We start from the raw sequence: 27,427 nt of genomic DNA on the forward strand, positions 1-27,427 counted from the left end.
GCTTGTGGGGCATGTTGTCTGCTTAAAGTCTTTTTTTTTTGGTGGGGGGGGGTCTCCTTGAGGCGGCCCAGAAAAGCTTTTTTCTGTTCTCTTATTTTTTCCCCATCCTGCTCTCCCAGGAGTCAGTGCCCTCTGACCAATGTCATTGCCCCATTATTAGGGCACTCCATCAGAGACATGCAAGGAATGTGAACAGCAGAGGCCCTCCAAGTTGTTCAGTCTACGCTGAATCCTCAGTGGTGCCCAACATCATCTCTGGCGTTGGTCAGTACCACCCCCTGCGGTGCCCTTGCTCTCCCCATGCACCCTGCCAGCTATGGCACAGGAGACCAGGCAATGGACTCCTGATCCCCAGTGCCCCGCACCTTGCCCCACATGGTCATGGTATAGACACGGGGGATCCCTGAAGGTGAGGTCAATACCTGCACCCCGAAGCTAAGTACATTTGCTCTTTATAGTTTCCATGCAAAAGACTGAAATGCAATTGTCATTCCCTTTTAAACCTTTAAAGACAAGGAATTGTTCAGTACTTCATAGACGCCTTTCTATATCCCCAGTAGTCTCAAAATAGTATTTAAAACATATAAAACCTGCTACTCTCAAAGATGCTGCTTCATCCAACATACCTGAGGCACTATTGGCTCTGGCTTGTTCCCCAGATGTTCACTCTAATATTGTGCACAAAAATTGTTTGTAAGGTCTGATCTATCTGCTGTACGAAATGAGGTGTTGAAATGTAATGTTACATGAGTTTCAGAAAAGCCAGGTCGAGCGCCAAACCAACCAGTTTCTTCCATCAAACACCCAAAGCCTGGTTTACTTCAATAAATGCCATTTAGACATTTATCTTTTTTCTAATGCTTTCAATATTAGACTAGTCAACCTTGCCATATGCAGTACTGAACCCTGCTTGAAACTCAACAATTACATCATTTCAAGTAGATAATGGTTGTAAATTGGCCAATATCCACTAAGACCAAATTGGCCTATAATATCTTATAGTAAACTGGGCTGATCACGTTTTCGATCAGGTGCATTATCCTTCTTAAAAACTGGACTGATCACTGGTTGATAATTAGAGGTGAGTCTGTATACTATAGCCTTATAACCTGACGTAGCGTGCTACTAGAGGGCAGAATGTTCTAACAAATAAAACAAAGCCTTTTGGGAGCGTGAGGGGATTTGAATCCCCTCAGGCTCCCTGAAGCCTTTGTTCACAGCCAGAGCTGTGAACAAAGAAACATTGGAATGTTGGAGCTCGTGGCTTATACCGCCATTATAAGCCCAGAGCACTCCATTGTTTTCAAAGGAGCTCCCAACATTCCATTGTTCTAATACATAATGCAGCACAGATAACAGCATGGAATCTAGCAGCCCAGCTGGGTGGAGAAGTTTGAGTCCATCCGGGAAAAGGTCTGTCTGGAATGGTGGGCAGCAATCTGGATTTTGAAAAAATGTATGAATTCTGCTGTATTTCCTGTTGCCCGTCTGCCTTCGAACCATGGCAGATCTACACAAAAAGTTCTGTTAATGTTCCCCCGCAGCATGTGGGGGGCATTTGTTACAGAGGTCCTGGAAACAGACCCCTTCTTTGTCAGCGAGGTCTACTTCCAGGACTTGCATATGAAATGACAGTTCTGCCATCCTCCAGTGGAAGTGTGAACCTGCCGTCCTAGTCCTCCCCCCCCCCCCCCGGAAATGATTAGCACCGCAAAGGACCAGCCATGTGGGAGGGACAACACTAAACGTAAAGAAGGTCAACTTCAAATTATATGACCCCATCTGGGTCACTGTTTGGTTGCCAGGTCACCGAAGAGTGGGGGCCTTATCTAGAGCTCGGTGGACTCTGTCAATATTTATTTATTTATTTATTTGCAGAGTTTTATATAGCACTGGTTAGACCCGGAGGTATCAGAGTGCTTTACATGAGGTTAACATTACAAACAGAGCTACATAATCACATCAGTTACTAGAACATAGAATAACACATAAGCAAGTCCATGGAGCATAGAAGGCAGTGGGGGAGAATCAGGAGGCTAGAAAGTAAATTAGGAATGGCAGACCGGCAATGGAAGATTGGATTACAGGGGACACCAAAGAAATAAGAGTTAAAGAGTCAACGAACCGGTTGGGGTCAAGTAATAACAAACATCCAATGCTGGACCCCCTCACTGCGTTGGATCCAGGTGTAAAACATTGGAGAATAGTAACAATGGAGTGGGGGTGAGGGAATAGGGCAGAAACGATCGTAAGTTTAAATAAAATTCACGATTCTGCAGAACGGCACCAAAAATAGTGGAGGCATGCGGGTCCGGTTCAACACACCGGGCTGCAACAGAGGCAATCCCCACCCAAAAAAGCAACAACAGAGTAGGGGGGAAGGAACAGTGCAGAAACGAAACACCAGACATAATCTGACTCAAGCCTCCGCCGAACGGCACCAAACCAGTGGAGGCATCCGGGGCAGGTCCAACCCATCGGGCCGGCAGCAGAGGCAGTCCCTACCCAAGTCCAGTGCAAAAAACATAGATGTGGTGGAGGTCATGGCTTCGAAGCACAGTGGGTCGGCAAACTGCCCATCAGCTGAGACCAGCAGATTGCCAAGGAGGCCGTCCGATGGTGGGAAATGGATGCATCACACCACCACCTCCACCGAGGGGACGCAGTTGAGAAGCGGTGGAGGGGGGGCAAGACGGAAGTCTCAGCAGTTCCTCAAGGCTCATCCCTAAGTCCGACACTCTTTAATATATATGTGTCGGACCTGGCCAATACCATTCGTGCCCACGGGATGAGCCTGACCACCTATGCCGACGACACACAGTTGGTTCTAGCCGTTAAGAACGATGGACACAAAAAAGCAGCTGACCTCAATCAAGGCATGGTGGCAATTGGAAACTGGATGGCTTCCAGTTGCCTAAAATTAAATTCCGATAAGACGGAAGTAATAATTTTCGGTCATTTGATACCGGAATGGTCCTCTTGCAGGTGGCCCGTGTCATTGGGCCCTCCCCCTAAGCCCGTTGGCAAGGTAAGGAACCTCTGAGTCATTTTTGACGACCGTCTTACTTTTCTCCCTCATGCCAACCAGATTACATCTGCTGCCTTCTACAAACTGAGATTCATTAAGAAAATTCTTCCTTTTCTCCCAGACTCGGCCGGCAAAACATTGGTCACCTCTTTGGTATTGTTGACCCTGGATTATTGCAATGCTCTGTTCTTGAATGCTCAAGAGGGAGTCTTGAACAAAAGGCAATTAATGCAGAATTCAGCAGCTAGGCTCCTGGGCAGAAATCCCAAATTTCATTAAGTTTGTGGGACCATTAAAGAACTGCATTGGTTACCCATAAGGAATAGAATAAAATTCAAAGTTTTATGCATAGTGTTCAAAGCCATGCATAACATGGGACCAGCGTTTTTTACTCAAAATTTGATCCCCTATTGCCCGCCCAGAACCTTACGCTCTTCTAGTCTGAATGATCTGGTCGTTCCACGCAGTAAATCCGTCTCCTGGGGAGACAGGAGATTCCTTGTCTCAGCCCCCAGACTTTGGAATACTCTGCCTCCCTTGATTAAATCAAGCCACTCACTCTGGTCATTTCGGAAACAACTCAAGACTTGGCTTTTTAATCAGTAGACCCTCTCTCCCCCTCCTTGGTTGAATTTTTGCAGATACTACAGTGCCGAGACGCCTAAGGGCCATTGTTCGCGCTCTAAAAATTTCATTAATAAACAAATAAATAAATAAATCCCCAGGAACAAACCAGGACGCCAAAGTCCAAACAAAACGGAAGAGACAAGGAGAAATCTGTGACTCTCGTAGCGCCAGAGTCGCCTCTGGAAGTGAACAGGATCGCTGCCGCGAAGGCAGCCCAAAGAACAACCATCCAAAACTTCAAGAGAGAAATAGACCAAAGCGGGATACAGAGCAACGACGTCCGTGTCCGGAAGGTAGGTGATAGTCCTGGATCAACCCCCCAAAGGGTGATCCCGGACCCGCCTCCTCTCGGCTGCAGTGAGCAGCTCAACCATGCACTTCGGCCATTACCCAAGGAATCCGCAGGTGGTGGATAGCACATGTTGCAGAGTGTGGCTTTACCTCCTTCAACGAACGTCCAGGCGTTCGCAGAAATTGTGTCATTAAAACCACCGGGGAGGAGATGGTTCAGTGGGAAGCTAAAATCCCGGGAGCTCTCGGCAGAGCTCCTCAGTCAGCCGCCATCTTGGGAGTGCTTGATAGATCAAATGGGGCACATTGAGTAATATGTCAACATAGGTAGCTGGGAAGAGGGCATCTGATACGTGATGGATATCCTGTGTACTGTATTACAAAAGTCATAGGCTATAACGCATTTCAGTGTGGCGGACAGACGGACATCGCCTTGCTTATTATGGAGTATCATGCCTGCCTATCTCTAAATAAAGCCCTAAATGGGTCCTGAACATTCTGATTTAGAGTTCAGTGGTTTATGGAAAATCCTCCAAACATATAGAGCAAGTGCTGAATCCCAAGGAGAATCTCCAGCTGGAAACTTACTATCAAATTCCACCAGTGGATTCAAACCCCAAATTCCCACTTCCTCCAGAAAACAAAGGCATTTTCATTACCACCAGGGCCGGCTTTAGGGCAGTGCAACTGGTGCGCCTGCACTGGACGCTGACCTGTGGAGGGGGCACTGACCTCAGGGAGGGCCACTGCTTTTAGTAATAACTTATGATTTCAGAGATATGGGGCACTTTTGCCCGGTGGTGGTGAGAGAATCCGAGGTGGCGGTCATGGGGTGTGGGGGTGCCAAAAATAGTTGTCGCACCGGGTGCCACCAGCGCTAAAGCTGGCCCTGGTTACCAGCTCTAAACCAGGCCCAAATTTGTTTTGCTAGATTGAGAGCTACGCAGTGGGTCAGGACTGAGCAGAAGAGATGTGTCTGGGTGCCAGTAGTGTGATGGGTGTGGTGCAGCAGAATTAAGGTGCAGTTACAGCAAAGTGTCGGTGAACTTGGCTCCGGGTGGTCCTTCCCAGCACCCCGCGGCTGTTTTCTCTGACTAGCGCAGCTCTCAGATGGAAGCTGGGCTGCAAGACTGCGTTTCAGGGGTCTATAAATAATGCATGCTCTTCTCTGCCACAGAGAATAAACTCCCACAGATTTCTTCCTTGGTATATTTGCATCTGTTTGTTGCTGCTGACATGAATTGCTGTTGACAAGCTACAATTAAAAATTCCCCTTCAAGAAGAAAATGTTGAATCTATTCAAAACATATCAACATCGCCTGCTGGGGAAGCAGAGACAGCGCTAACTGTGGAGGAAGGCGCTGGCAGCTGAGCAATGCCAAGGAATGGTATGTCTGCTGCATGCCCACTGGGAGGGCTCTGTGTGAAACCTGTGCAGATTGGGCCCTGGCGCTCAGCCAAAGAGCTCACACTCATGCCAACTCTAAGTTCAACATTGAGTGTACCAACATATGACCATGCCCACGGTGCCATCCCAAGCTGGTCCCTGGCACTCGTCTAAAAATGCCCATAGCCTTGCCACTGCTCGCTTTATTAAGTGAGTTTGTCAGTACCAACCCAACCCAAACCCTGACACCCACCTGAGGCCCTCAAGGGGTATGCCAACCTAAACGCCTGGCATTCTTCTGAGGAATCTCTCAGCCACGCCATCCTGATCCCTTGACCTCTTCCAATGAACACCGCAGCATGGATGTACGTTGTTACAACGCATGTTGTAACAACGCATGCCTTTACCACGCAAGTCTTACAATGCAAGTCGTTACAACACCTTGCGTCGGAGGGCGTGGATTTAGGAATCTTATAATTTTATATTCCAACACCAGTCCACGTAACAGTGGGGAAGGTGTTGGAATATAAAATTGCAAGATTCCTTATCCCACAGCGCCATCCAGCGCAAGTCGTAGTAACGACTTGCGTTGTAATAGCTGCGGGGTAAAGGCACTGCGGTGTAAAAACCGCGTCGTAAACGATGTTCCCCCCGCAGCATATCCATCCAAACCCTGGTGCACCCCTAGAGAACTCCTCAGTAGTGGCATCTACCTAAGGCCCCCCAGATCTATGCCAACTTAAACACCTACCTTTCATCTGCAGAATCTCACAGCCATACCATCCTGATGCCTGGCGTGCCTATAAAGAATGCCACAGCTATGCCGACTCTCACATTAAGAACTCCACAGCATGGACACCCTCGTGAGGAACTCCGGGGCTGTGCCAACCTAAACAAGTTATGAATCTCACTGTCATGCCAACCTGAATCCTAGCACTTACCGTAAGACCTCAAGAGCTATACCAGCCTCAAACCCTGGTATTCAAATGGAGAATCTCACACTCATGCCAACATGGGTCTCACCTGAAGGCACTCCAACCCATGTGCCCCATTAAAAGAAGGCCGGAAGCCTCTTGTTCAGGTAGGAGAATTAATGAGTTCATTTATGGAAGGCACTCCAACATCCAGGCTTTGGCGCCAATTGGCAAACACGGAATGCGCATGAACACAGACGGCCAATCAGAGATTCAATCCTCTTCCTCATCATCTTCTACCATTAGCTCCCTGTCAGACCCAGACATTGAGCTGAGCTCATTAATAGACTCAGGGAGGCAGACACCCACTGCTCCTGGATTCAGACCTCTACAGATCCAACTTTTGAAACTAAAATACCCTGATTTAGTAAATGCCTGGACAGAACATGAAACAATCTAAGCTTCACATTGAGGCAGCATGAACGTACAACTTCCTGTTTTCCTCCCTCTTCATTTTGACAGCCTGTCCAAACACAACCAGCAACCATCAATCACCATGCTTTTTACAATGTAAAAGAACATTGAAGGAGGAATGTATGATGGTGCATGGGTTGAGGTACAGTGTTGTACAGTAAGGGCTGTACATACTATCCCCTACATCATTGCAGTGCACCAGCCCACATCCCACAATGTACACCCAACCTGTCCACACTACCACATAATGCTTACCACTCCATATTATATGACCGTATACTTCACGCAACAGCATGAAATCTACCTGTTTCCTCACACACCCTATCACACAATACCACGCTCTATCCCACCCCACCACATCATACGACCCCCTAACACCATGCAACACTCACCAAACCCAGCTATGCATTCATCACCAAACACCACATCAAGCTCCACCATACAACAACACCCGTCACTGGATAACTTTCAGCCGTAAACCATGCATATGAGACCATCACATCCTAAGAGAGATCAAGCTTTTTCACAGCTCCCACCCACCATACAGCAACCACCACAATGTTCAACACCATGCTGAAACACATTCCATTAAATGTTACTTACAATATCATTAAACACCATAAAATCCTTTGGCAGCATAGCAAGTGCTACAACACACAATTCCACTCTGCATCACACTAACCATCGCCTGTCGCTACTCTGCTGAGCGCCACCAGGACGTCCACCTGTGGGCTGCATTCTTGTTTTCAATGCCCTGTCGATCCATCCAATCTGGTTTGGAGGCGAATTTACACAATTTGTAATTGACCTATCTAAAAAACAGTTTCCCTTTTGTGCTGTAGCTACTAACGTTGTATCCAATAAGTATGCACTGAAAGAATAAGTTGATCAATTTTAACAATCAACTCATGTCTCCTATTCAAGCGATTGAGCTATGTTCTCCAATGTTGACATAGGGCACCACACTCGGCTTTGCGCACCCAATCTCCAAACTCTCAGCCTGTAGGGATTTAAACAAAACTGCCTGCAGCTGGTTTTTGGTAATAGTACGTGGGCTGCTGGGGACCTCAAACAGGTGTTGGCCGCCTGCCTTACGCAAGCAGGATTCCACAGTCACTATGTGACGTTGGTTTTGGTATGATATCAAATACTCTATTAAAATGTCCTAGAATGCAGTACTTCTAAAAATATATTGTATATAAAATGCTGTTCTACTTTGCCCACTGTACATAATATAATTTGTTCTATTTTGCCCACTGTACATAATATACTTGTATGACTCTCACCTACTTTGTTTTTAATATTGTAGTGCAATAGACGGTCACCTGAGGAAGGCTGCCTAGCCGAAACGCGTGTAGTAATTACCCTACCGCTTTGCCTCCATCATCTCCATTGTCTTATGCTATTTGTTTTGTTTGTCTGTTGTGCGATTTTAATAACATTTTGTACAGGAATTGCAAATCATCAATATAACCAAGAGAAAAAAAGAAAGAAAATGTTTTTAAAAAAAAGATAAAATACACATATGCTTTATGAATAATAAAATAAATACATGATCCATCATTTGGGTGAATAGTTTTTGTACTGGTGGGCAATATCTCCATTCATTTTTTCAGTGTCTTCCATATATAGTGTTTAATATTATCAATGTTTTTCACTTGGCTATAGACCTTTGTCAAAATAATTATGTTTCCCTATGTATAGCAAGTGCACTAGTAATATATAGGGGTCCCCTTCTTTCTAAACTATGTACTCCTACCTTTATTGCAGGAGAGGCACTGTGAGATATCTCTAGTAAGACCTGCCTCCTTGTTTCTCCATACAGTTAGCCATAGTAACATGGGGGTGGGCACTAATATAATCTTCATTACACTTGGACTCAAAAATAGGCTAGTCCAAAGTTGGGTGGGTCAAAAGAGAGAGCAGGCTCAGAAACATACAGTTCACAAGCCCTGTGCTCCGCCTCTATTGTACTAAACTTTGTAACAATCACCAGTTCATGGCGGGAGCACCTACCACAATTCTCCTCGAAGGGTTTTCCTGGGAGAGCTAGCAACATACGAGAAGGGGTTGCCTCCTGCCACCTTCCTAATGCTCTCTGGTGGAACCAAGAGATGTTTTCCTGTTGATCTTAAAAGTTCGCTCTGGGTTTCACAAAGAAAGAGGATGGGACCTAAACAGCTAGAGCGGTTGACCTCGAAGCTGGGAAACCGGGTTAAAGTCTCGGCAGGAATGCTCAACATCCTGTGACTCTGGGCAAATTACTCAGGGCCAGATGTAGGTAACTTCCATTTAGCGAGTCCTTAACAGCGATTTTTACCGAATCGCTATTAAGGACTTGCTAAATGGAATGAAGGTAGGAATTGCTAAAATATTAGCGATTCCTTAACATTCCTTAATAACGAATCGGTAATTGAGATTTGTTATTAACCCCTTGCATGCTCATGACGAGCTCAGCTCGTCATGAGCTACAGTGCTCCGGTGCTCATGACGAGCTGAGCTCGTCATGGCCTTTAGAACGCTCGCACGCTGGGATAATTCCCCTGCTGTGCTGAACGTTCTAAAGAAACGGGTGTGGCTGTGACGAGCTCAGCTCGTCAGGAGCACTGTAGTTCATGATGAGCTGAGCTCGTCATGAGCATGCGGGTGCTGTGCGCGACCCCCCTCCCCCCAGCACAGTGGGGGAATGTACCCAGCAGGGAAGGTTAAGGAATACCTAGCCATTCAATCCTAGGGGCTAGGAGGCCCATAGGAATGAATGGGAAGAGATTCACTATTAGCGATTCGGTAGTAATTCGGTATTACCGAATCGCTAATAGCGGGAGCTATTTCAAGGGTGCCAGGGTGTCCAGAGGACACCCTGTTGCACCCCTGAATGGTGCATGTGTGCACATGCGGCGCACATACAAGCCCTAAGGGCATGGATATGTACCACATGACACATTTCAAAAAGCAAAAAAAGTGCTTTTTGAAAGGACATCTCTACTTACCACCAATTTGAAGTTGGTGGTAAATAGCGATTCCTTAAGGCTGAAGTGCACTGTTTTTAGTACTACGTACATTGCATTTAGGGAATCGGTATTTCCGATTCCTTAAATACAAGAGCAAAATAAGGAATCGCTATTTTGCGATTACTTATTTTGCATGTGGGTTTAAAGTCACCTACATTGCACTCAGCCAAATACCGGTCAGTAACGCAGAAATTTAACGAATTTCGGCGTTACCGACCGCTATTTAGCCACCCACATCTGGCCCTAGATCTCCCAGTGCCTAACAACAATTAATGTGTCCGTTTGTAATGCAACCGGTGCTCATGTTAAGTGCTCCAATACCTTTGGGTCGAAATATATGCTATATAAAAACTCCCCCAAAAAATCTCCCCAAGCTGGTTCCCATAGCTCAGTGTGTCATAGGAGTCAAGCGGTATCTCGGTGATGAGACCCGATGAAGCTGGAATTGGATGCTTGCGCTCCTGTTAGGAGGGGGTATAGCCTTGCAGAACTCCTCCTTTCGAGCAGAATGCGGCTGGTTTGCACATGGTTAGACACTATAGGGGCTCATTTCGATGGCGGGCGGACCTGAGTCCGCCTGCCATTGTTGCGGTGTTCGGGACCACCCACCAGACATGCAGCAGTCCCACCACTGCAATTAGGATGTGCCCGCCGTACTGGCAGACGCATCCAGGGCAGCTAACATTGTGGACGCTGCTGCTGGCTGCAGCACCGTACACAATGTCGTAATGGCATGCACCGCATTTCCCTGCACTACGTGGCAGGCACCACGCAGTGCCTGCTACCTAGTGCATGGAAAAGCAGGGGCGTACCATGGGTACCCCCCTAAGTGCACCCCCCCCTAAACCACCACACACAGAGGGAGCCCGCAATGGGCCCCCGAATCCAACCTCCGCCAGCCTTTCCATGGCGGTTCCACCACCATGGAATGGCTGCCTGACACCCGCATTGTATTCTGGCGGGCAGTGCCTACTAGGCACCGCCGACATTTCATGCCCCCTTGTCCATCCGTTCAGCAATCATACTTATTGCTTCTGGCGGACTGGTGGCGCCGCGGACAGATTGTGATTCCCACCGCCATCATAATGCGGCAGTGGGAATATTGCTGCGTGATGGCGGGAGGACCCCCACTGCCGGCCCACCGGTGGTGGTCCTTCTGCCATCATAATCGGCCCCTTAAGTCTCTTCATTCACAGACAGCAAAAAGACCATTCAGTGTGATTCATCCTGAGCAAATACCGGTGGATGAGGTTAAGTCATCACTTTATTTCTCCTTTTGCAGGCTGGCTGCATCACGTCCAGCCTCATGGAGCCTTCCTTCTTGACTGAAGATGGGTTTGCTTGTTTTCAGGGCTGCATTTAATGCAGGACAATGGAAGGCAACCGCCTAGCTTACTGCCAGAAGGGAACACAATACCTAATGTCTCCTACAAGTAACAAATTAGGCCTGGCCGGCGGGGAGCAGGTAAGCAAGTGTAATTTCACTTGAGAGGATGAATGCTTGCACTCCCTGCTCCGGGAATTGCTCAGTGTGAATTACAACAGTGAGCAAGTGAATGTTTTCTTGTTCTGAAGCGTGCATACACCCACTGATACATTTATTAAGGGGCTGTGTTCTGCAGCATTGCCTCTTATTTATTAGCACAGAACATTACACCTGTTCTCCTTCTCAATTAGATTTTTAAATTGCGCCTGAACAGAACACCTTAGTGGATGCGAGTAGGCTCATAGGCCCACATGCATCAAGCATTTTTGTAGTCGCAAACGGTGCGATTACTTAAAATCGGCCGTTTGCGAATGCAAAAGTGCTTTTTGGGATGCATGAAGCAATTTTAGAATTCGTAACATTGTTGCGAGTTCTAAAATTGCGGGTGCTTTTAAGAAGTCGCAGATGTGCGATTTCTTAAAAGCAATGCATCATTACTTTCACAAGTGCAAAGTCGCAATTAGGGTGCCAAATTTACCGAGTGGTTGAACCACTCGGTAAATTTGGAAAAAGTGTTTAAAATGCTGCAAATGTTTTTTTTCTACATTCATGTTTCACACACACATGTCCTTAGGACATGTGTGTGTGAAACATGATGCGAAAAATACATTTCAGGGGTGCATGGGGGGGTCCTTTGGACCCCCCCCTGCACCCATGAAATTTTCAAAGTGCCACTCCCAATTTGCTGATGCCTTCCCATTGACTCCTATGGGCCTTTTGGCCCATAGGAATCAATAGGAATTGCGAAAATGCACTTAAGAATTCGGTATTCATTTGGGATTCGGTAAAAATTGCGATTTTTACCGAATCCCAAATGAATACCGAAAACAATGATGCATAGCATTTTGCACTTCTTAATTTGCGATTCCTTATTTTTCGCAAATTAGGAAGTGCAAAATGTAACAATGATGCATGTGGCCCAAAGTGTTTATAGAATCATTATCAGTACACACTTGTTTTAGGGGGAAACTTGCACCCCTGGCCACATTTTATCATTGAAGAGCACTTTAATTTTCCAATTCTATCCTGATCCCAGGTGCCTTCTTTGTGAGATGCAGCAAGCCTTCGCCCCTCTAATTTTTATTATTAAATAATATATGTTAACAAAAGTTTTGTGGGACAAAAAAACTTAAAAGCCAACATTTAGGGGTGAGTAGAAATCTGCAGCATTGTCCAAATCGCAAAATAATTGCATTGCTACATGTGCTACAGGTCGTGCACCAATGATGTCATCACCGTGCACACACTAATATTTCTGCGTTTGTGTCATGCTAGACGCGGTTTAGCATTTCGCTGCAGAGCAAAGGATCGCGAGTGGGGTGTGGCTGGAGATGTGCACTTGAGACATGCGTTGCACTGACACTTTTTTAGGAGCACACATTGGGGCCCATCGGGAGACGGGGAGGGAAAGACTGACCGGAGACAATATAAGGTGTGATAAAGGCCGCTTTATTCGGAACAGGTGCATCTTACCACAATACCAAATCCTTGGCCGTACAAAACTAGGCCTAACTAAATATACACATCCCTGCCAAAAAACCCCGCCCCCACCCTTAAATGTTCCCCCGCAAACAGCATATACATAATTACCAACTCCCCAAACGCCTGCCTCAACTGTTTAAACACTTGCCATATGTACAGTCCCTCCCCCTCTGTCCAGGAAACCTCATTCCTCCTATCCTACCACCCCCCCTTAAACTAGGAAAAAGCGCCATCCCAACAACAGCTCACCAGCACCTGCCCCAGCGACATCAATCCCCTAGCCATTCTAACAAAGAAAGCACCTGCTCCCAACAAAACCTCTCCCGAAAACGACCGCCCCCCCCAGAACCAACAGACCTCGCTCAAACTCCTATTAACCCTGCCACCATAGGGCGGGCGGGCGGGACAAAAAAACTTTCCTGCCAACAACTCAACTGCTGGGTCACTGTCCCTAAAATGGTGGACAGTGACTCAACATGGCCGGTATTATACAGACCAGCCCAAAAGAAGCCCAAGGCTACCATCAGCCCAAAGCTAGCCCAAGGCAGCCCAAATCCCCCTAGGAAGCCCAACCAGCCCAAGACTCCTTCCTGTCCCCTGCCTATCTAGTCCCCCTCCCCTTCCTCCCGGGGCCCCAAAATTTTCCAGGGGGGCAAGCCTCCCTCCGGTCGGCCACCCCCCACAAAGCCCCAGTCTCCCAAGGGTCAATCGTGCTATGTGTCATTTCTATGTAATTGCACGTATTACACACGAGAAAACAATGAGGGTTTGCCTTTGGCCATGGTTGCACCTGTTTTTATTTGGTGTTTGATGCAAAGCCAGATGGTGCTAGTTTTCTTGACTGTAGCTGATGCGGCTTTTTGTGGAATCCTAGGTGATTTTATGCTGTTCCTGCCCCTTTGCACCCACTGTGTGCACACATTACCAGGTTGTGGTGCAACAAACGTTCAGCATATAGGTACACTAGCAATGAAGGCTCATGTGATGGGCGCGTTGGCATGCCAGGCGGAGGGCAGTCAGGGGAGAGCCATTAAAAGGGAACTTGAGTCACGTCAAGAAATGGGATTGACGGGGTCAGGATGAATTCTGGGACTAGCAATAAACTCTGAGAGCACTAGCGGGGGCATGGGTGTCCGCAAGGGGGGCAAGGGGAGTGCTTGCCCCCCCTACATTTTTCACTGGCTCTTAAAAAAAATCGAGATTGCGCTGATGTTTGGAAAGGGTTAGAGGATGGATAATGTAAAAAATATGCCACCCCCTGTTAAAAGTTCTGTGTACGCCCACAAGCGGGGGTGGTGGAGGCGTGCCAGGAAATGGGAACGGTGGACCATGCCCAGTTCCTGCGGTAGTGTGCCGTGGATAAATGATAAGTGAGCAGGATTTAGCAATTGTAAGGTGCTTAGGATAGATGGAGCGAAGATGGAACACACCCGTCCATGCCCGTAAATGCAATTTAGGGAAGGGTCTGATCACTGAAGTTCAACTGACCCTCATGTGCCCCAGGACTGCTACGGCGAGGAATATCGGATGGTCCCAGAACCACTGATCATATTCCATATCACCCCCCACTCAGGGAACAAGTCGAGGGTACATGCGGGTGGACAGCGTCCACCCACTATTTTCACTAGATGGACGCCGTCCACCCTGCCAAGAAGTTGGGCCCCACTGAAATATGCTGAACTCGTCCCGGTGTAATTTTTAAAGGCCAGGACACATTCGGCAGCGCATGCACCTTGTCTGCTTTTGATCCCTAGCAACGCGCAGGTGGGCAGAGGGCTTTCTTATTTCAGACCCCAGCTGGGCCCATACCAAAGGTCGATTGTGGGGGGTTACAAAGGCTCCCTTTGTTCGAGTCTCCTAGCTGTACGTGGTCTGGAGCCTCATACCTAGATGCAAATCAGTGGAGGCGAAACAAAGATACACACATTGTTCGCATAGCAAAGGTTTAAGATTACTCATGGCTGACATTTTCATAATTTCAGTGCAATTATGAATGACATTCAATGGCTATAATCGTCAACACTGGCACTTACAGTGCAAACCCAATCCAAAGGTATTGGAGCGCTTTCTTGAGCACCAGCTAAGGCCACATTTCTTTTTGGTTGGCAGGGGAGAATAAGTGATTAACCCAGAAACACAGGATGTTGAGCCAACACCTAGACTCGAACCTGGTTCCCCAGCTCTAATGTTAGCAACGCTGGTCATTACGCCACATCCTCCACTTCATGGTTAGTAGCTGGTTCTGTTATAGGCGGTGCTAATAGGAGCAAGGGGCTGGTGCAAGCTGCCTCCTGACAAGAGCCCCGGCACTTATCCTTTCACAAATTAACCACTGCATCCACCCATGTATTTTGTCGCAAACTCGTATTTACAAAGACTTGTAAACATAGGTTTGCATCAAACTAATGAGTCTACCCGAGGCTGGCGTAACCAGGAGAAATATCTTTATTTCTCCTCATTATTTTCCCTTTTTATGTATGTTGCATTCCGCTGCACACATACAAAGAGGAAATAGCCTCATAGGATTGTTTTTGCATGGCTATGAAAAACAAAATCTAATGCAAGGTAGGCGATTGCTCTGCCTTGCATTACCGTGCATCTGGTAGGCATCACATAGGGTAGCATTGCTGTTCCCTTTCATCCGCCCATGTATTTTGTACACTAATAATATACACAGTCTTCTTAAGGCATTTCAATTCAAATATTTATTAAGATTTGGAACTCAAATGAGGTCCACATAAAATGCATACAAATGAATACAAGAAAATGTAAATATAACAGCACTCATTCCACAAATGGTAAACGGAATAAAATGGCAAGATGTATCCTGAAAAAGAACTAAACTAAACGGGGGGCAATAAAAATCAACAATTTAAAATACTAGATAAAAATGTAGAATTCATCCTCAGCAGCCTATTCGATTTTAGCAGCAAACAGAATTCATAAAGCATATCCTATCCTAACCAGAAAGCAATACAGTAGCAGCAATACTTGTGTAAACGCAGTCCAGTATCTCACTTTATCTGAGACTTTAAGCTAGCAGCGGAACGGAAGGTGGAAAAAGAACACAGCATCTCCCTCTTGTGCAAACAGCCGCAGAAAACAGGAATAAAATATACACATAAACTCCTTAAAATAATAAAAAAGTTTAAAACACACTGCTTCATTTTTTGGACAAAATAGAAAATTGCGTGCTGAAGTTAGATTTTTGACGCCATTTTGTAAGAACATTTGTCATAGCCAACGGCGGCGGCTTGAGGTCAATGCGGGACATGCAAACAAGACATGATCCAAGGTCTGAACACTCAGATTGCAAAGGTTACATCTTCTTAAGGCAGGCACACTAGCGTTCCTTAGATCAGCTCTCTAGTTCCACTTCCCTGTAAAAGGATCGAGGTTATTCCCGGTGTATGAGGCAACATTCCAGCTCGACTCCGCTACTGACTTCAAGTCTTAGAAGTTCCATGATAGCATAGAGAAAGTCAACGTGCCTCCGCGCTGTAACCTGTCTGTCAGAGCAAGCCAAGTATTGGTGGCACAGTATTGCGTCTTACTCACTCTCGCTAAGGGGGGAGGATCAGATTGCCCTAGCATGCGTCTGCTGCATGGCAGTGAGCAGAAAAGTGGGTTCTACGGTAGAGGTGCCAGGTGTCCACACGCTCCTCCGCCTCTGTGGTAAGCCTCCTTGAATCCGGCACCAGGTCTTGGGTCCTCCTAGACCACGGTCCCCCTCCTGGTATACGAGGTTTGTGACAGCGCATTCAGAAAACAGCCCTTTTAGGTCATAGCATTGCACAGGGCGACAGCCCTCTTCTTGATAAAGCAATGTACCAGGGCAACAGCTCTTAATCATCCCCGCATCCCCCACCTGGCATACATAGGTCATGGGCAGCACACAGGTTTTCAGCAGTCAATTTGTGCAATTCAGCCACTAAATGGACATCTTTTTATTTCTCCTATTTCACATCAAAGGTCAATGTTTTGTCTTTAATTCTTTGTTCATGAGGTTAGAGTGTGGCTAGCAGGTAGAAGCCACATGAAAGTCAAATGCATCACATATGTGGCTTAGATTCTTATTATTATGTTCCAATAAGGAGTGAATGAGAAGAGATGCAGGGTCCACTCACCTTCCCAAACACCTAAACACACAAAAACAACAGGAGGAACCCCCTACTGTGCTGAGCCTATCTCTCCATGCCAGCCCATTCTACCAAAAGAGCTCTGACCCACTGGAATTCAGAGTGGCATGCATCATCGTAGATTACTCATCCAGATACCTAGTGTATCTAGGCGGGCATTGGTAGCCAAGGAAGGTTTTTGGTTATTGTATAGGATCCTAGATTTAAAATAGTCTAGGACGTCCTGAGGTTTGATTTTATTTTCAAAGGGCACCCTGACAGAGTTAAAAACAGGTCGGGGTGCACTAAGGAAATAAGTATCCTCTGTATATCTGGGTCAACATGTTTCAGCCATCACACCATCACATCAGAACTTCACAAGGATACCATTAGTATCTTATTTGTGTACATTCAATTCTGAAACTTCCATTCACCATACTCATACATGCCATACACACCGACCCATTTGGTCTGTATGTTCGCATTTCTTTAGCAGCTGCATGAGGGTAAGAAGGTATGTGGACTTTATAGTCAAACTTTTATCAAAGGTCTCTTCCCGGCAGTGAATCAATTTGGTTCCTCCTTCCCCCACATGCTAGATTCCTAGTATACATGGTGCAGAATTACAGCTTACTAAATCAAACACAAGAAAGAGATTTGCCTAGGATCGCAAAATGTGGTCAAGCTGGGATTGATCCCAGGTTTTCTGCTTTCACATTGTTCATTTCAGTCGTTAGTTGGACATCCCTTTATTTCTTCTATTTCTCTTATTTTACTTCAAAGGTTAATGCTTTGTCTTTAAATCTTGGCACATGAGGTTTAAGCGTGGGTGGCAGGGAGATGCCGCAACTGTGCACTTTTCTCCTCAAATAGGGACTACCTTGCATAACCCTGCTTGCTTCTCTATGACCCAAATATTTGTTTTGTGCATAAGTATCTAAAAATCTCACAACACAACAAAAAAATATTAACAAAAATTTGAAACTATGGGCCCGATTCACAGAACTAACTTAAGACAAAAATCCTAAACTTACTACTTTTGGTATTCACAGAAGTTAGGATTTTGTCTTAAGTTTGTCTTAAGACAAACTTAAGACAGACTTAAGACAGACTTAAGTCAGACTTAAGTTCGAATTTTGTCTTAAGTCTGTCTTAAGGCAAACTTAAGACAAAATCCTAACTTCGGTGAATACCAAAAGTAGTACATTTAGGATATTGTCTTAAGTTAGTTCTGTGAATCGGGCCCTATGTGCTTTATTTACCAGTTCCAATCACTAAGAGGTAGATATATATATTTGTCACGCACTGCGTGACAGGGGAGGGGAAGGAATGCACTGTATTTAAGTTAATAAAGTGCATTCCTGCCTTTTCCCCTGTGCTGGCACTTTTTGGCAGTCTAGCTCCAAACAAGCAAGGGTGCCTCTGTAGCACACAGGATTTATTTTGTGCAAGAATTGGCCCACTTCTGCCCAAAAACAATCCAGAGAGGTATATTTCTCTTACTAGATGTACTGCATAATGCAGCACACATAGAAAGAGGAAGTAATGAGGAGAAATAAAGATATTTACCATCATTATGCCTCTCCTGGGAACACATATCTTTCTAAGCAAGAGGGGGGGACAAGAAGGACTTTGTTAATGGGGTCCAGTGTACGCGCCCTTACAACAGAGTATCAAAGAAGAAGGTACACAGTTCCCCTGGGTTAGAGAATCAAGTGATAGTTGGAAACGTGCTTGAGTGAAGGCACATAGGAGGGAATCCTCCTGTTCGGAACTAGAGGCCTCACACACCCAGCAAGCTGGTTGTCATGCTTTATCATTTGGCCTTGCCCCTCGTCAGGTCGGCGGTGCAATACCCGACGGGCACCCATAAAGGGGCTCTTTGGCGGGGATCTTTTATTCCTGCTGTATGGTGCTGTGGGTGTGAGGGCCCTAGAGAACAATAGTGAGGGGTGTAGATGTGTGTATGTGGTTTAAAAGAGGTCAGGTAGTCCACAAGGAATTTTCAATAACGTGGTAACCCACCTCATTAAAAACAGAGAGAGTGGTTGCTTCGCAGGCTTAAGGGTCCGTGGAGGCAGAAACCTCCTCTATGTGGTGGTGGTCGACATGTTTCATGCTACTGCGTGTAAAGTATCACTGAGCATTTCATCAGGACCAGAGTGAACTATCTACACTAACGGGTGATCCTACCCTATTAGTTAATAAATATTATGTGCCCGGTATCGTCTTGTTGAGACCTGCAAGGTATGACAAAAAGACAAGGAAGAGGATCGTCATCCATTGAAGGGTCACTTAATGTGTAACAACTGTCAAAGTGGAGAGGCTAAAAAATGCATACTCCAAACTAGGTGAAGTGGTTGAAAGTAACCAGTTAAAAACATCTTAAAAACAAATGACTGGTATCATGTCTCAGATGGTAGAGCACACAGTATTGAAGTATCCATGCTTAGTCATCATGGTGCGTGTAAGTCGTCATGGCAACGGGAAGCTTGGTCACGTGCCCCACAAGTAGTGATGTGCAATGTGTCGGCCATATTAGAATGGTGCGGTTCCTCTAAATTCATAGGTGTCTGAGCTCGAAACAAAGTCTCCAAGCCGAGTCTGTCTCACCAGTGCGCTAAGTACTAAAGTGTCGTGTGTAAATCAAACGTGAACTCACACGGGCACAAAAACGGGGGACTCATCAGTATATGTGGACCATTTTTTCTAAATGCCAAGAGAGTACTGCCCCGTCGTTAGCATACAACTCAGGAAGGGGGTGCTGCGCAGGCGGGAACGGGGCCCAAATCACGCTTATGAAGACCTATTGAACGGAGGAATGAAAGGTCAATACTGCCGCTTAAAATCGTGGCAGTACCAATGGTCAATAGTTGGAATAATATGCCATGGTGTATGGCAGTCGTGCTGTATCAAACCTAGACATAGCAAAAGCTCCAGGAGTGGGCTAGCATCATTGTATATAATAGCCATATGGTGGGTGGAAGGGCATCCCATCTACATTGAATTACATTTCAAGGGTAACCCTCTATCTACTTAAAGTCCATCAGGTGCCTATTGTATGTTTAAAGCACAGGTATGGGAATCTGTGTCTACCTATGGACAAGCCCAGAGATCCCCATTAATGTCTGTGTGGATGTAATGGTTTCGCAGTGATAGAGTGCCCAAGGCTGGATTAACAAGTATACACATGGTGGACTAAAGGTTAACCCAGAGTTAAGGGGTTATCATACCAAAGTGGGCATGTTTAGTTGTTCAGTGAAGCCCACGGTATACTGTCGTTCAGACCGGCGTTGTCTTTGTTGAGGCGGTGTACCCATCTCTGCTCAATCCATGAATCGGGCTTTCTGAGTGATGGTCTGGTGTGTCTCTAGAACAAGCCACCTAAGACTATCTGGTGTGTGACTGAGCTCTCTGCAGTGTGTGTATAGTTTTTTAGTCATCTTCTGGCATCTGACATTGCTCTTATGTTCAATTATTCTTTGTTTGACCTGCCTCATAGTCATGCCCACGTATTTCATGTCACAGGGACATGAGAGTAGGTAGATGCATTTAGTAGAGTTGCATTTAGTGTGCCTTCTAAGTTGCCACATGAATGTGTCAGACAACTTGACCTCTTTACATGAAACAGTCTGTGTGCAAACTGTGCAACCACCGCAGGAGTAGTGGCCCACCACTGGTGGCAGGTTCCAGAGAGTCCTCTGGATGCTCCCTTCCCTAGTCCTAGGTCTGGTGTGGACTAAGGTATCTTACAAGTTAGAAGTGCGTTTAAACGCAAATCTGGGTTTTGGGATGGCCAGTTCGCTGGTGTTCACTATCCCCCAGTGTCTGTTGGTCGTCTTCCTGATCAGATTGGAGTTGCACGTAAAGGAAGTCACACAGGTAAGAGTGTCAGAACTATCCCTGCCCCTCCTTTGTAGTAGACTCTCCCTAGGATTGTTCATTGTCCGTTTGTATGATTGTTTGATTTTACGGGTTGGGTAGCCTCTGTCTAGTAGGTTGTGTTGTAGGATTAGGCCTTCTGTTTTGTAGTCTGCTAGGGAGGTACAGTTCCTTCTGATACGAAGGAACTGCCCGAAAGGAAGGTTATCCCTCAGGGATTTAGGGTGATGGCTCTGGTAGAGAAGAAGGCTGTTTCTGTCAGTTGCTTTTTTGTACAGGCTAGGGTGAAGGCCAGTATCAGTTAACCTGATTGTGAGGTCCAGGAACAGGATGTTGCTGCTAGATATCGTACTGGTGAAGCGTAAAAAGGGATTTTGTGTATTTATCCACTCACAGAACGCTTGACAAGCCTCGGCGTCACCTCTCCAAATAGGAGGATATCATCAATAAAACGCCTCCATAGGGTACGGTTACCCCTGTATGGATTGTTGGGGTTAAGAATGACGTCCCTTTCAAAGGTGGCCATGTACAAACAGGCCACACTCTGGGCGAAGGTACTACTCATCGAGGTGCCCTGTGTCTGATGGAAGAGAAGGGTGTTGTACTCGAAAAAGTTTTCCGTCAGGGCTATAGTCGCACATTGCATGATGAAGGGGATGGGCGTAGGGGCAGACCAATTCTTAGTGAGGAGACTGGACTCAATGGCTTCTAGAGTGGGGCGCTGTGGGATATTTGTATAAAGCGCTTCCACATCCAGGGTGACCAGTAAGTCCACCCCTTCCCTCCCATTGATATCCTCAATCAGGCGTAACACATCTGGGGTGTCCTGGATGTAAGAGGGTATCTTCTTGACCAGAGGCTTCAGAAAGTAATCACAAAATTTGGAAAGTGGTTCGAGTAGGGACCCTATCCCAGACACGATTGGTCTCCCTGGGACAGGGGCGGTACCCTTATTTATTTTGTAAAAAATGGGATTTTAGGGTCCTTCGTTAGCAAGAAAGCCGCCTCTTTTTTACTGATCCATTTGTTTGTCTCGGCCTCAAAGACCAAGGTAGCTATCTCAGCAGCCAGTCTGGGTGTTGGATCAATTGCGAGGGGTGTATAGTGCACTGTATTGGCAAGTTGGCGTCTGCACTCCCTATCGTAATCCTCAGTAGACTGGATTACCGTGGCTCCCCCCTTAGCCGCCTGTTTGATAGTAATACTAAGGTCAGTGGCGAGGGCCCTCGCTGCCTCCTTTTCAGCTCTTGATAGGTTCTGGTATTGATTTGTCCTGGGGATATCCATGAGGTCTTCAGAACTGCATTCTCGAAAGCCAGGACCTTGGGGGGACCATTTGTGTGCTAGGTGTAAAAGTGGAGGGATTATAGAGCCCTGTATCAAGTTGTTCAGTAGGTGCCTCGTCCTGGAAAAACGCCTTCAGGCGTACTTTCCTGAAGAACTGCTTTAGTTCCCACATCTCGTTGAATTTGTCAGGGACCTAGGTGGGGACAAATCCCAGCCCTTTCTCCAACACAGAAATCTCAGTGGCAGTAAGCGCTCTGTTTGAGAGGTTAGTGGCTAAGTCCTCCTTCCAACTGTCACTTGATTCTCTAACCCAGGGGAACAAACGCAACACAAACTGGGTCATAAATATGCCGCTAAATGTTGAAGAGCTGTTTTCCTTGAAAGGAAGACACGTTTTTTGTTTTTATAGCTATGGAAATTCGAGAGCGCTGGGCACGGCTTTGTTAAATGTTGCCAAGTTGTTACCCAGCAAAGGTATGGGCGGTCCTATGTTTTTACCTTCTCCCACCTACCTACTGCAGCAATGCTGTACAGTTTACAATGTACTGTATTAAAACACAGGGTAGTTTTGTTATCATGATGCTCTTAGGTCTGGGAGGCTGATGTAATTCAGAGTTATGCTATGTTTGAAATGAAAGATCATGTGTGCTTAGATAGGGCTGGCTCTTTCAGGATGAGGTTACAGTGAATAGGCGCACCCACAGGTCAGGTTTACTGTAAACAAATAGGTCAAGTAGAATGTCTCCAGTGCACCAGGCTGGCAGTGTGACGTGTCTAGGATATGGATAGTTCTTGTTAGCAAGCGCAGTCTAGTGTAGATTCTGATTACTGCCCATCGTTTGTCGTGCCTCTCGCTTTTCCTACATCTCCCCACTTCGGGTAGCTTTCCTACGCAAACTGGTAATATTTCCTTCTGAATGCCAATATTTTCTTGGAAGTGCTAGATGGGACTGGAACTGCATGTGCCTTTTTCTTGCGAGTCGCATTGTCACCATTTCCTTCTCATCCTTGGATACTGAGTGGCTTACACTTCTTTAGATGTGAAGCTGATGCCTCTTACTTTTGAAATTTATGGGCCATTTTTGGTGTGGGAATTCTGGTGGTACTGATGGCAGGGTGAGCTGTCGGGTTGCTCCTGTGAATGTGAGGGTTCTAAAATGGCAAAAGATAAGTGGCCCTGACATGCGTGGTGTTTTCTCTGGGTAAGTGGAGGTCAGTGCTGGTTTTATATGCCCTGCTCCACCATTCTTAGCATGGACCGGGACCCCCAGACCTGGTTGCCATGTCCTTAATAGAGAGGGGCGACCATCACTGTGACCTGGTGCACGGGCCATCAGTGGACCCGTTCTGCTAGCAGAGCCTGCGGAGTCTCCGCCGTGGGAACCACAAGGCTTACAGACAGGACCATCTCAAACACAAGGAGATGATGGACGGAGCGCTGAAACTTTTCAGACACTCACCCCCTATCATAGATCTGGGTTAAATCCATCATCATTCTATAGTTCACTCTGCCACCACAGTTCAGACACAGCTATATGCAAATCAGTCTTGACCCTGTGCCTCGTGGGAACAGTCCAGCCCGAACTGCCAAGCCAGGTCTTCCCTGAACCGGAAACAGGAACATCTGTCATTTCCGATGAATGCCCAACATCCACCAACCTCCAAATGACCCCTTAAGTGTGTGGTAGACAAGGAGAAGCAAGCGGAGGAAACATGAGAGATGCATTTACATGCAAGGCGTGAAGGCACCTCAGAGCCAGGAAGGGGCCATATCAAGGTGACTGTGGATGACGCACCTGGTGACGAGGGAAGGACCCTTCAAGGAGTAAGGTTCGTGGTCCAGGGCTCGTGCCGAAGGCCTCAAACATGGAGCACATCGAAGGCCTCTTGGTAGCTCGTAGTTCTAAGTGGCACACAAAATGCACCGAAGGGAAGACCATGGCAGCCGGGATTGGAAAGTGGTAGGGGGCACCTCGAGGGAGAAAAGCCATAAAAATAGAAACACTTTAACAGAATGTGAAATGCACTATTCAAAGATGATGGTATTAGTGGTTGCCAAGGCAACCTTGAGAGCGGATCTGGCCGAGAAGGAAGGATGCCTGCTTTCTCTATGCCGCATGGGCTCTGAACTCCCAGAGCCGTGTGTCAAGGATGGGGTGACCGATGGCATGTCTGAGGGAGCCGTGACTGGAATCATGCCTTTAAAGGTACAGAACTGATGAGGCGCTCTGAGGCATCAGCCTCTAGGCGCTGGATGTGGTATCAGGGGCGTTGCTCCAGACACAGGAAACTCAAAACAAAGCGTGGCATTCCTAAACCTGTGGCAGGCGCGCCTGCCAGATGTAAAAGGGATATTCCAGAAATTAACCCCACCCCTTTCTAGGTGATGAAAGTCACTTGCGGAACTCGGGTGCAATGTTCATCATGGGTATATAAGTCATGGAATCAGCAAAGGTGCAGTCTCGTCCCTGACATGGTCTCGGTCAGTGGCCTCACTAGGGGGGTGCGGGGGTGCGGACCGCACCGGGTGACACCATTGCATGGGGTGACACCGAAGGATCGCTTGATGGAAACTCCTGCATCCCCATTCAAAGAAACATGCCAAAAGCCATTTTACCTGGTAGCTGCTTATCCGTATTTGTAATATAAAGTTTTCCTGAAGGACATAGAGACCCGGTTATCTCACTAAAATTACATGCATTAACCAAGGCAATATGCTTAACTTTTCTATCGTGCATGTACTATATAGGCCACATGTGTGTGCATGTAGAGCAACACACATACACACATGCAAATAGAAACAGAACTCTATACACTCACAGACACCAGAAGAGGGGGAAATCACAAATAACTAATCACACAAATGCTTTGAGACCAATCCACACGCAGTCCCCCATGCATGCAGACCAGCAGACATACATTGCTCTGTTTGTTGCTTCAATAGCAAGTGAGGCGTCTTTACTGCCACCTCAAAGGACTAGGGACAGGAGCAGAGGGAGCTGGGAAGCAAAAGGGAGGAATGAGGGAAAAGCCTTTTGAATGGGATCATTGTCCCTAAAATTCTTGTATCTTCGCAGGCTGAGAGATGGTGCAGAGTGGGGAGGTGCCTTCAGGCGTGAAGTTGTCATGGGTGAAAGCGAGGGAGGCAAAATAGGGAAAAGAGCAGAAAATTTAAAAAAAGACAACAGCGTTGATTAGTCAGTGCATGAAAGAGGTAGGAAACCAAACACGGGAAATAATGTGTATAGAAATATATGCATTGCCAAGCAGCACAGATACAAACAGGCAGCATGCAAGCAGGCATGCTGAAGAACAGAAGGATAAACAAGCAAAGAGATACAAAATAGGACGAATGGATGGCGGCCTTAGTTCCTGATTTGGATCTTAGCAGACGGGTGACTCCATCACAACGGTGACGGATATCCAGCCCATCAAACTATGAATCCCGTAGGATATAATGGGATTTATATCTTGGCGGACGGGATATCCATCACCCTTGTGAAGGAGTCACCCGTCCGCCAAGAACTAAACCAGGCCCTTCATCTTCAGCCCCTTTGAGGATTTCAAATTTGAAGTGTAAGGAAGAGTTAAGGCAATACATATTCCTCACTTGACATCTTGTACAAATTGGCTCTACTTTGACAAGAAATACTGCAGTCTCCAGGCCAATCCCACCCATCGCTTATTGGAATAAAAACGTATAGGTATCAATGCAGATCTCTCATTGTTCCCATTAATCCAATGTCTATGTTATGTAATTATCTATAGCAATGGAACCCAGTACCTTTCTTTCATTAATATTAACACATGATGCACATGGGTTTTCCAGATGGCCAATAGGGCTGGGGTCATGAGTGAATTGCCCAATTTGCTGTATATCACAACCAAATTAAAGGGAATACATGTGTCATGTAGTCACAGAAATGTGCATTCTACACCAACACACATACAACAGACACATTTTGTATTAAGAGAAATAAATGGTGTTTAGCACCATTAAAAAAAAATAATAATAATAAAGGGGGCACAAGCGCTGATGCACCCCGAGGCACTTTGTATAATATACCCCTGGTGTGCAGGGGCCCCTGTTTTTGTTGCAACTTAGCAGAGGAGTCTAACAGTCCTGCTGGTCTCAGCACATATCTTATGAAATACCCGTGCTCTGCAGAACCCGTAGTATGGATAAACCATTCAAAAGAAGGTGCAGTGCTATATGTTTAGTCAGGGCTTCCTACGAACCCTCAATCGAAGAAATATATTTACCACTTTAAACCTTCACTAAATGTGAACAAGCTAAGAATCTGGGGGTATGGGTGGACAATAAGCTGTTTTTGACTACCACACCAGGCGGGTGGCAGGCGCCTGCTTTGGAATTTTCCGGGGTCTACGGAAAACTCTAGACACCCTGCCCCCTGCATTGAGGAAGACTATGGTACATGCATTGGTGACTTCTCGCCTGGATTACGGCAATCTCCTGTATCTGGGTGCTTCTGCCAAATGTATGCGGAGGTTGTAGTGCATCCAGAATGCAGCAGAAAGACTGGTTCTCATGCTTCCAAAGAGAGCTTCAACTAAAAGGGCTTTGGCTGCCCTCCTTTGGCTTCCTATTAGGGAGAGAGTGCAGTTTAACGCCCTGTGCGTCAGTCATCGGATTTTACAAAGGAAGGGACCCTCCTACCTTCATGACTTTTTAACTCCCTATGCACGGACCAGACACTTGAGATCTGGTAGGACAGGAAAGGTGTGTGTCCCTTACATTAAGAGAGCCAGGATGGGTGGCCGCTCTTTTCGTTTTCTGGCTGCACAGCTGTGGAACACACTTCCTCAGAGCCTCGGGTTGGAGTGCTCCGAGTCTATTTTTCGTAAAGGTTTGAAGACCCATTTATTTCCTGCTGCATAACTGTAGGCTTGCCTTAGTCCATGTGGTGTTGCTGTTTTGAGTTCGGTACCTTAGCGCGGGGACCCACTGGCCCAGTGTAACCAGGCGCTCTATAAATGCAATTATCTTTACTATTATTAAATGCCCACTCTGTCCGCTCCCCGTCTTTTTTTCATGAAGTGAAACTTGCGGCAACTCGCAAAAGTATAACATTTCAAGGCATCTGCAGAATATAGGCCAACGATCTACAGTCACAGAATGTCTTTCCTCAGGTAAATGGGGCGTGGCTTCTGTGTGGCCCATGAGCAGGGCAGCGAATCCTTATGAGGGCTGTAGTCACTCACAGGGTCAACAACCTAAGTATGCATCTGCTACGCCCACTTACTGTTGAATCCCCTTTAATCTGATCCATCTTCCTGAGATTTGAAAAGCCTCCTCTTTAGCTGCCCACGCCTGACCTTAATGTGGCTGGGGACTGTTTAGTTTTTGGGCCGCCTGATGGCGCTAACACTCTAATGTAAAGAGCTCTTTCTGCTGGAACTCAATCAAACTGAGCTTGAG

The sequence above is a fragment of the Lissotriton vulgaris genome, chromosome 10, assembly GCF_964263255.1.
Source record: "Lissotriton vulgaris chromosome 10, aLisVul1.2, whole genome shotgun sequence".
NCBI lineage: Eukaryota > Metazoa > Chordata > Amphibia > Caudata > Salamandridae > Lissotriton > Lissotriton vulgaris.